Raw genomic sequence first — 10,582 nt, 5'->3', positions numbered from 1 at the left:
ATTTTTTTCTTTCATGAACCGTAAGCAATTTTGTTACAAATTACACAGCAGTCAAGTAGTGTAAAAAAGTAATAGTGCCAAGTACAAATTAAATTAGTTAAATATTAATATTTGTCAATAAAAAAAATATATATTACTATGTGTGTGAACAAAATTCTGCTAAATTATTAATTTATCAATATATCCAAAATTTGAATATTAAAATTAGTATTAAAAAATGTAATACATACAGTGTAGAGATTATTAACTATAAAACTGTATGAGCATTGAATTTTTTCATCTCATTTAAAAATGACATATATTATCTACTAAAAAATTTATAAGTTTTACTAAAATAAAAATAAATGATTGTTCTAAGAAAAAACCAGCATGGATTTTAAATAATTTTAGTGATTACACAAATTTAATTCTTGGAGAATTTCATCCTCATTTACAAACAAAGACTGTGATGAATTTATTTTAATCTTTCAAAAAATCGTGACATGATTTCTATAATAATCATGTGATAATTTTCATTACATATATTCATTAACAAAATTAATAATGTATATATCTACATCAAAATGTGCCAATAATTATACATTCACAAAACCGGATTACCACACGGCTGCGTATGACGCCAGTCACACAAAACCATGTAGAGAGAGGCCAACACGGAAGTCAGACATCCCTCCCAGGATGACTGACGACACCATGTTCGAACCTCGATCCTTATATAAAACAAAATATAAATAATAATAAAAAAAACAACATTTTTTGTGTTTATCAATCAGTCCTGTACAGTTTTAACTGCACAACAACTGCTGACAATGGAAGGCCAGGTGCAGTCCCCACCTTTAACAATGACAACCACAACAAGGCTCAACCAAACACAACTTTTTCAAAATAACAAACCAAAATAAAATAAATAAATCAAAATATAAAAAATTTGTGAATGTTTATTATTAACACTTTAATGAAAGTTTAATTATTTTAATAATATTCTATTGATCAATGATTACATATAATGACTCTGAGCATATCACAGGTCAGAATAGCAAACATGAACACTAATTTCTGATACTTCAAATACTATATACTAGAGTAACTAGTATTGAAAAATAGTCTTCCATGCCGGTTGTCTCAAAACAATTTTTAAATATTGCTTAAAAAAGTTGTTTGTTGTAATGTAATACATGGATCAATCAAAATTTAGCAGAATAATGGCAGACAGTAGAATTAAAATACTAAAGCTACAGAACAAGGGCTACCCATCGATCTGCATAACCCAGCACTGCCATGACAGGCATCAGCTTATAAATGATAACTCTTCACTTAAAGTACTACCAAAGTTTTAATAAAACTACGCAGGCATGATCAATAATCAACCAATCGTATTAATGTCAACGCTATAGTGTAAGTTGTACACATACATAGGACTAAATATTCAGACTAAATAAAAGCAATGCCACTAGAAGATTAACTTTAGTGGTCCAAGTTCTACAACTAAGTCAACAGCACAAAGACACACAGCAGCATCATCAGCTCTAATTTACATTGCAGTATAAGGTCTATATATATCTCGGCCTAACTGGGCAGGACAGGCTTCACTAGCCAACGTTGTTTTAAAAGTCATACAGACAATTCAACGTGAGGTACATGAGCAGCAGCATCAGCAGCTTGTATTTAAATTGCAGTATAAGGCCTATATATATCTTGGCCTAACTGGGCAGGAGAGGCTTCACTAGACAACGTTGTTTTAAAAGTCATACAGACAATTCAACGTGAGGTACATGAGCAGCAGCATCAGCAGCTTGTATTTAAATTGCAGTATAAGGCCTATATATATCTCGGCCTAACTGGGCAGGACAGGCTTCACTAGCCAACGTTGTTTTAAAAGTCATACAGACAATTCAACGTGGGGTACATGAGCAGCAGCATCAGCAGCTTGAATTTAAATTGCAGTATAAGGCCTATATATATCTCGGCCTAACTGGGCAGGACAGGCTTCACTAGCCAACGTTGTTTTAAAAGTCATACAGACAATTCAACGTGAGGTACATGAGCAGCAGCATCAGCAGCTTGTATTTAAATTGCAGTATAAAGCCTATATATATCTCGGCCTAACTCTGCAGGACAGGCTTCACTAGCCAACGTTGTTTTAAAAGTCATACAGACAAATTCAACGTGAGGTACATGAGCAGCAGCATCAGCAGCTTGTATTTAAATTGCAGTATAAGGCCTATATATATCTCGGCCTAACTGGGCAGGACAGGCTTCACTAGCCAACGTTGTTTTAAAAGTCATTTAGACAATTCAACGTGGGGTACATGAGCAGCAGCATCAGCAGCTTGTATTTAAATTGCAGTATAAGGCCTATATATATCTCGGCCTAACTGGGCAGGACAGGCTTCACTAGCCAACGTTGTTTTAAAAGTCATACAGACAATTCAACGTGAGGTACATGAGCAGCAGCATCAGCAGCTTGTATTTAAATTGCAGTATAAGGCCTATATATATCTCGGCCTAACTCTGCAGGACAGGCTTCACTAGCCAACGTTGTTTTAAAAGTCATACAGACAATTCAACGTGAGGTACATGAGCAGCAGCATCAGCAGCTTGTATTTAAATTGCAGTATAAGGCCTATATATATCTTGGCCTAACTGGGCAGGACAGGCTTCACTAGCCAACGTTGTTTTAAAAGTCATACAGACAAATTCAACGTGAGGTACATGAGCAGCAGCATCAGCAGCTTGTATTTACATTGCAGTATAAGGCCTATATATATCTCGGCCTAACTGGGCAGGAGAGGCTTCACTAGCCAACGTTGTTTTAAAAGTCATACAGACAATTCAACGTGAGGTACATGAGCAGCAGCATCAGCAGCTTCAATTTAAATTGCAGTATAAGGCCCATATATATGTCGGCCTAACTGGGCAGGACAGGCTTCACTAGCCAACGTTGTTTTAAAAGTCATACAGACAATTCAACGTGAGGTACATGAGCAGCAGCATCAGCAGCTTGTATTTAAATTGCAGTATAAGGCCTATATATATCTCGGCCTAACTTGGCAGGAGAGGCTTCACTGGCCAACGTTGTTTTAAAAGTCATACAGACAATTCAACGTGAGGTACATGAGCAGCAGCATCAGCAGCTTGTATTTAAATTGCAGTATAAGGCCTATATATATCTCGGCCTAACTGGGCAGGACAGGCTTCACTAGCCAACGTTGTTTTAAAAGTCATACAGACAAATTCAACGTGAGGTACATGAGCAGCAGCATCAGCAGCTTGTATTTAAATTGCAGTATAAGGCCTATATATATCTCGGCCTAACTGGGCAGGAGAGACTTCACTAGCCAACGTTGTTTTAAAAGTCATACAGACAATTCAACGTGAGGTACATGAGCAGCAGCATCAGCAGCTTGTATTTAAATTGCAGTATAAGGCCTATATATATCTCGGCCTAACTGGGCAGGACAGGCTTCACTAGCTAACGTTGTTTTAAAAGTCATACAGACAAATTCAACGTGAGGTACATGAGCAGCAGCATCAGCAGCTTGTATTTAAATTGCAGTATAAGGCCTATATATATCTCGGCCTAACTGGGCAGGAGAGGCTTCACTAGCCAACGTTGTTTTAAAAGTCATACAGACAAATTCAACGTGGGGTACATGAGCAGCAGCATCAGCAGCTTGTATTTAAATTGCAGTATAAGGTCTATATATATCTCGGCCTAACTGGGCAGGAGAGGCTTCACTAGCCAACGTTGTTTTAAAAGTCATACAGACAATTCAACGTGAGGTACATGAGCAGCAGCATCAGCAGCTTGTATTTAAATTGCAGTATAAGGCCTATATATATCTCGGCCTAACTGGGCAGGACAGGCTTCACTAGCCAACGTTGTTTTAAAAGTCATACAGACAATTCAACGTGGGGTACATGAGCAGCAGCATCAGCAGCTTGAATTTAAATTGCAGTATAAGGCCTATATATATCTCGGCCTAACTGGGCAGGACAGGCTTCACTAGCCAACGTTGTTTTAAAAGTCATACAGACAATTCAACGTGAGGTACATGAGCAGCAGCATCAGCAGCTTGTATTTAAATTGCAGTATAAAGCCTATATATATCTCGGCCTAACTCTGCAGGACAGGCTTCACTAGCCAACGTTGTTTTAAAAGTCATACAGACAAATTCAACGTGAGGTACATGAGCAGCAGCATCAGCAGCTTGTATTTAAATTGCAGTATAAGGCCTATATATATCTCGGCCTAACTGGGCAGGACAGGCTTCACTAGCCAACGTTGTTTTAAAAGTCATTTAGACAATTCAACGTGGGGTACATGAGCAGCAGCATCAGCAGCTTGTATTTAAATTGCAGTATAAGGCCTATATATATCTCGGCCTAACTGGGCAGGACAGGCTTCACTAGCCAACGTTGTTTTAAAAGTCATACAGACAATTCAACGTGAGGTACATGAGCAGCAGCATCAGCAGCTTGTATTTAAATTGCAGTATAAGGCCTATATATATCTCGGCCTAACTCTGCAGGACAGGCTTCACTAGCCAACGTTGTTTTAAAAGTCATACAGACAATTCAACGTGAGGTACATGAGCAGCAGCATCAGCAGCTTCAATTTAAATTGCAGTATAAGGCCCATATATATGTCGGCCTAACTGGGCAGGACAGGCTTCACTAGCCAACGTTGTTTTAAAAGTCATACAGACAATTCAACGTGAGGTACATGAGCAGCAGCATCAGCAGCTTGTATTTAAATTGCAGTATAAGGCCTATATATATCTCGGCCTAACTTGGCAGGAGAGGCTTCACTGGCCAACGTTGTTTTAAAAGTCATACAGACAATTCAACGTGAGGTACATGAGCAGCAGCATCAGCAGCTTGTATTTAAATTGCAGTATAAGGCCTATATATATCTCGGCCTAACTGGGCAGGACAGGCTTCACTAGCCAACGTTGTTTTAAAAGTCATACAGACAAATTCAACGTGAGGTACATGAGCAGCAGCATCAGCAGCTTGTATTTAAATTGCAGTATAAGGCCTATATATATCTCGGCCTAACTGGGCAGGAGAGACTTCACTAGCCAACGTTGTTTTAAAAGTCATACAGACAATTCAACGTGAGGTACATGAGCAGCAGCATCAGCAGCTTGTATTTAAATTGCAGTATAAGGCCTATATATATCTCGGCCTAACTGGGCAGGACAGGCTTCACTAGCTAACGTTGTTTTAAAAGTCATACAGACAAATTCAACGTGAGGTACATGAGCAGCAGCATCAGCAGCTTGTATTTAAATTGCAGTATAAGGCCTATATATATCTCGGCCTAACTGGGCAGGAGAGGCTTCACTAGCCAACGTTGTTTTAAAAGTCATACAGACAATTCAACGTGAGGTACATGAGCAGCAGCATCAGCAGCTTGTATTTAAATTGCAGTATAAGGCCTATATATATCTCGGCCTAACTGGGCAGGAGAGGCTTCACTAGCCAACGTTGTTTTAAAAGTCATACAGACAATTCAACGTGAGGTACATGAGCAGCAGCATCAGCAGCTTGTATTTAAATTGCAGTATAAGGCCTATATATATCTCGGCCTAACTGGGCAGGACAGGCTTCACTAGCCAACGTTGTTTTAAAAGTCATACAGACAATTCAACGTGAGGTACATGAGCAGCAGCATCAGCAGCTTGTATTTAAATTGCAGTATAAGGCCTATATATATCTTGGCCTAACTGGGCAGGACAGGCTTCACTAGACAACGTTGTTTTAAAAGTCATACAGACAATTCAACGTGAGGTACATGAGCAGCAGCATCAGCAGCTTGTATTTAAATTGCAGTATAAGGCCTATATATATCTCGGCCTAACTGGGCAGGACAGGCTTCACTAGCCAACGTTGTTTTAAAAGTCATACAGACAATTCAACGTGGGGTACATGAGCAGCAGCATCAGCAGCTTGAATTTAAATTGCAGTATAAGGCCTATATATATCTCGGCCTAACTGGGCAGGACAGGCTTCACTAGCCAACGTTGTTTTAAAAGTCATACAGACAATTCAACGTGAGGTACATGAGCAGCAGCATCAGCAGCTTGTATTTAAATTGCAGTATAAAGCCTATATATATCTCGGCCTAACTCTGCAGGACAGGCTTCACTAGCCAACGTTGTTTTAAAAGTCATACAGACAAATTCAACGTGAGGTACATGAGCAGCAGCATCAGCAGCTTGTATTTAAATTGCAGTATAAGGCCTATATATATCTCGGCCTAACTGGGCAGGACAGGCTTCACTAGCCAACGTTGTTTTAAAAGTCATTTAGACAATTCAACGTGGGGTACATGAGCAGCAGCATCAGCAGCTTGTATTTAAATTGCAGTATAAGGCCTATATATATCTCGGCCTAACTGGGCAGGACAGGCTTCACTAGCCAACGTTGTTTTAAAAGTCATACAGACAATTCAACGTGAGGTACATGAGCAGCAGCATCAGCAGCTTGTATTTAAATTGCAGTATAAGGCCTATATATATCTCGGCCTAACTCTGCAGGACAGGCTTCACTAGCCAACGTTGTTTTAAAAGTCATACAGACAATTCAACGTGAGGTACATGAGCAGCAGCATCAGCAGCTTGTATTTAAATTGCAGTATAAGGCCTATATATATCTCGGCCTAACTGGGCAGGAGAGGCTTCACTAGCCAACGTTGTTTTAAAAGTCATACAGACAAATTCAACGTGAGGTACATGAGCAGCAGCATCAGCAGCTTGTATTTACATTGCAGTATAAGGCCTATATATATCTCGGCCTAACTGGGCAGGAGAGGCTTCACTAGCCAACGTTGTTTTAAAAGTCATACAGACAATTCAACGTGAGGTACATGAGCAGCAGCATCAGCAGCTTCAATTTAAATTGCAGTATAAGGCCCATATATATGTCGGCCTAACTGGGCAGGACAGGCTTCACTAGCCAACGTTGTTTTAAAAGTCATACAGACAATTCAACGTGAGGTACATGAGCAGCAGCATCAGCAGCTTGTATTTAAATTGCAGTATAAGGCCTATATATATCTCGGCCTAACTTGGCAGGAGAGGCTTCACTGGCCAACGTTGTTTTAAAAGTCATACAGACAATTCAACGTGAGGTACATGAGCAGCAGCATCAGCAGCTTGTATTTAAATTGCAGTATAAGGCCTATATATATCTCGGCCTAACTGGGCAGGACAGGCTTCACTAGCCAACGTTGTTTTAAAAGTCATACAGACAAATTCAACGTGAGGTACATGAGCAGCAGCATCAGCAGCTTGTATTTAAATTGCAGTATAAGGTCTATATATATCTCGGCCTAACTGGGCAGGAGAGGCTTCACTAGCCAACGTTGTTTTAAAAGTCATACAGACAATTCAACGTGAGGTACATGAGCAGCAGCATCAGCAGCTTGTATTTAAATTGCAGTATAAGGCCTATATATATCTCGGCCTAACTCTGCAGGACAGGCTTCACTAGCCAACGTTGTTTTAAAAGTCATACAGACAATTCAACGTGAGGTACATGAGCAGCAGCATCAGCAGCTTGTATTTAAATTGCAGTATAAGGCCTATATATATCTCGGCCTAACTGGGCAGGAGAGGCTTCACTAGCCAACGTTGTTTTAAAAGTCATACAGACAATTCAACGTGAGGTACATGAGCAGCAGCATCAGCAGCTTGTATTTAAATTGCAGTATAAGGCCTATATATATCTCGGCCTAACTCGGCAGGACAGGCTTCACTAGCTAACGTTGTTTTAAAAGTCATACAGACAAATTCAACGTGAGGTACATGAGCAGCAGCATCAGCAGCTTGTATTTAAATTGCAGTATAAGGCCTATATATATCTCGGCCTAACTGGGCAGGAGAGGCTTCACTAGCCAACGTTGTTTTAAAAGTCATACAGACAAATTCAACGTGAGGTACATGAGCAGCAGCATCAGCAGCTTGTATTTAAATTGCAGTATAAGGTCTATATATATCTCGGCCTAACTGGGCAGGACAGGCTTCACTAGCCAACGTTGTTTTAAAAGTCATTTAGACAATTCAACGTGGGGTACATGAGCAGCAGCATCAGCAGCTTGTATTTAAATTGCAGTATAAGGCCTATATATATCTCGGCCTAACTGGGCAGGACAGGCTTCACTAGCCAACGTTGTTTTAAAAGTCATACAGACAATTCAACGTGAGGTACATGAGCAGCAGCATCAGCAGCTTGTATTTAAATTGCAGTATAAGGCCTATATATATCTCGGCCTAACTCTGCAGGACAGGCTTCACTAGCCAACGTTGTTTTAAAAGTCATACAGACAATTCAACGTGAGGTACATGAGCAGCAGCATCAGCAGCTTGTATTTAAATTGCAGTATAAGGCCTATATATATCTCGGCCTAACTTGGCAGGAGAGGCTTCACTAGCCAACGTTGTTTTAAAAGTCATACAGACAATTCAACGTGAGGTACATGAGCAGCAGCATCAGCAGCTTGTATTTAAATTGCAGTATAAGGCCTATATATATCTCGGCCTAACTGGGCAGGAGAGGCTTCACTGGCCAACGTTGTTTTAAAAGTCATACAGACAAATTCAACGTGAGGTACATGAGCAGCAGCATCAGCAGCTTGTATTTACATTGCAGTATAAGGCCTATATATATCTCGGCCTAACTGGGCAGGAGAGGCTTCACTAGCTAACGTTGTTTTAAAAGTCATACAGACAATTCAACGTGAGGTACATGAGCAGCAGCATCAGCAGCTTGTATTTAAATTGCAGTATAAGGCCTATATATATCTCGGCCTAACTCGGCAGGACAGGCTTCACTAGCTAACGTTGTTTTAAAAGTCATACAGACAAATTCAACGTGAGGTACATGAGCAGCAGCATCAGCAGCTTGTATTTAAATTGCAGTATAAGGTCTATATATATCTCGGCCTAACTGGGCAGGAGAGGCTTCACTAGCCAACGTTGTTTTAAAAGTCATACAGACAATTCAACGTGAGGTACATGAGCAGCAGCATCAGCAGCTTGTATTTAAATTGCAGTATAAGGCCTATATATATCTCAGCCTAACTCTGCAGGACAGGCTTCACTAGCCAACGTTGTTTTAAAAGTCATACAGACAATTCAACGTGAGGTACATGAGCAGCAGCATCAGCAGCTTGTATTTAAATTGCAGTATAAGGCCTATATATATCTCGGCCTAACTGGGCAGGACAGGCTTCACTAGCCAACGTTGTTTTAAAAGTCATACAGACAATTCAACGTGAGGTACATGAGCAGCAGCATCAGCAGCTTGTATTTAAATTGCAGTATAAGGCCTATATATATCTCGGCCTAACTGGGCAGGAGAGGCTTCACTAGCCAACGTTGTTTTAAAAGTCATACAGACAATTCAACGTGAGGTACATGAGCAGCAGCATCAGCAGCTTGTATTTAAAGTGCAGTATAAAGCCTATATATATCTCGGCCTAACTCGGCAGGACAGGCTTCACTAGCCAACGTTGTTTTAAAAGTCATACAGACAATTCAACGTGAGGTACATGAGCAGCAGCATCAGCAGCTTGTATTTAAATTGCAGTATAAGGCCTATATATATCTCGGCCTAACTTGGCAGTAGAGGCTTCACTAGCCAACGTTGTTTTAAAAGTCATACAGACAATTCAACGTGAGGTACATGAGCAGCAGCATCAGCAGCTTGTATTTAAATTGCAGTATAAGGCCTATATATATCTCGGCCTAACTTGGCAGGAGAGGCTTCACTAGCCAACGTTGTTTTAAAAGTCATACAGACAATTCAACGTGAGGTACATGAGCAGCAGCATCAGAAGCTTGTATTTAAATTGCAGTATAAGGCCTATAAATATCTAGGCCTAACTCCGCGGGACAGGCAGCAGCAGCCAATGTGTGTGCAGCAAAGGTGTGTTCACGGGAATGGAACCCCACCAGACCCGGGCAAAACCATACATCAACTGAGACATCTCCGACAGCAGGAGCAGCAACAGCAGGTGACATATGGGCAGCAGCAGTGTGTTCCCGGGAATGGGCCCCCACCAGACCCGGGCAACACCATACATCAACTGAGACATCTCCGACAGCAGCAGCAGCAACAGCAGGTGACATGTGGGCAGCAGAAGTGTGTTCCCGGGAATGGGCCCCCACCAGACCCGGGCAACACCATACCTCAACTGAGACATCTCCGACAGCAGCAGCAGCAACAGCATGTGACATGTGGGCAGCAGCAGTGTGTTCCCGGGAATGGGCCCCCACCAGACCCGGGCAACACCATACCTCAACTGAGACATATTGATATTAATTTTATACATTATAGATATCGATAAAATGTATGTAAATATATAAAGGAATTAACATGTACATATAGATCTGCTGTGGAATTGTCGGTGTTTAGCAGCGGCTCTTTCGTTCCTCCTCATGTCTGTGAGGAGGAATGTGTCCCGACGCTCCACCCACCCATACACGATCCGTATCGCACACACGCTAGTCTACATCCAACTGCTACACCCATCCCTCATGTGCCTTTGTGAGCACCAAAGGCAGTGATGAGC

This window comes from Bufo bufo, chromosome 1 (assembly GCF_905171765.1).
Source record: "Bufo bufo chromosome 1, aBufBuf1.1, whole genome shotgun sequence".
Classification (NCBI taxonomy): Eukaryota; Metazoa; Chordata; class Amphibia; order Anura; family Bufonidae; genus Bufo; species Bufo bufo.
Note: the sequence above shows the minus strand (reverse complement) of the source record.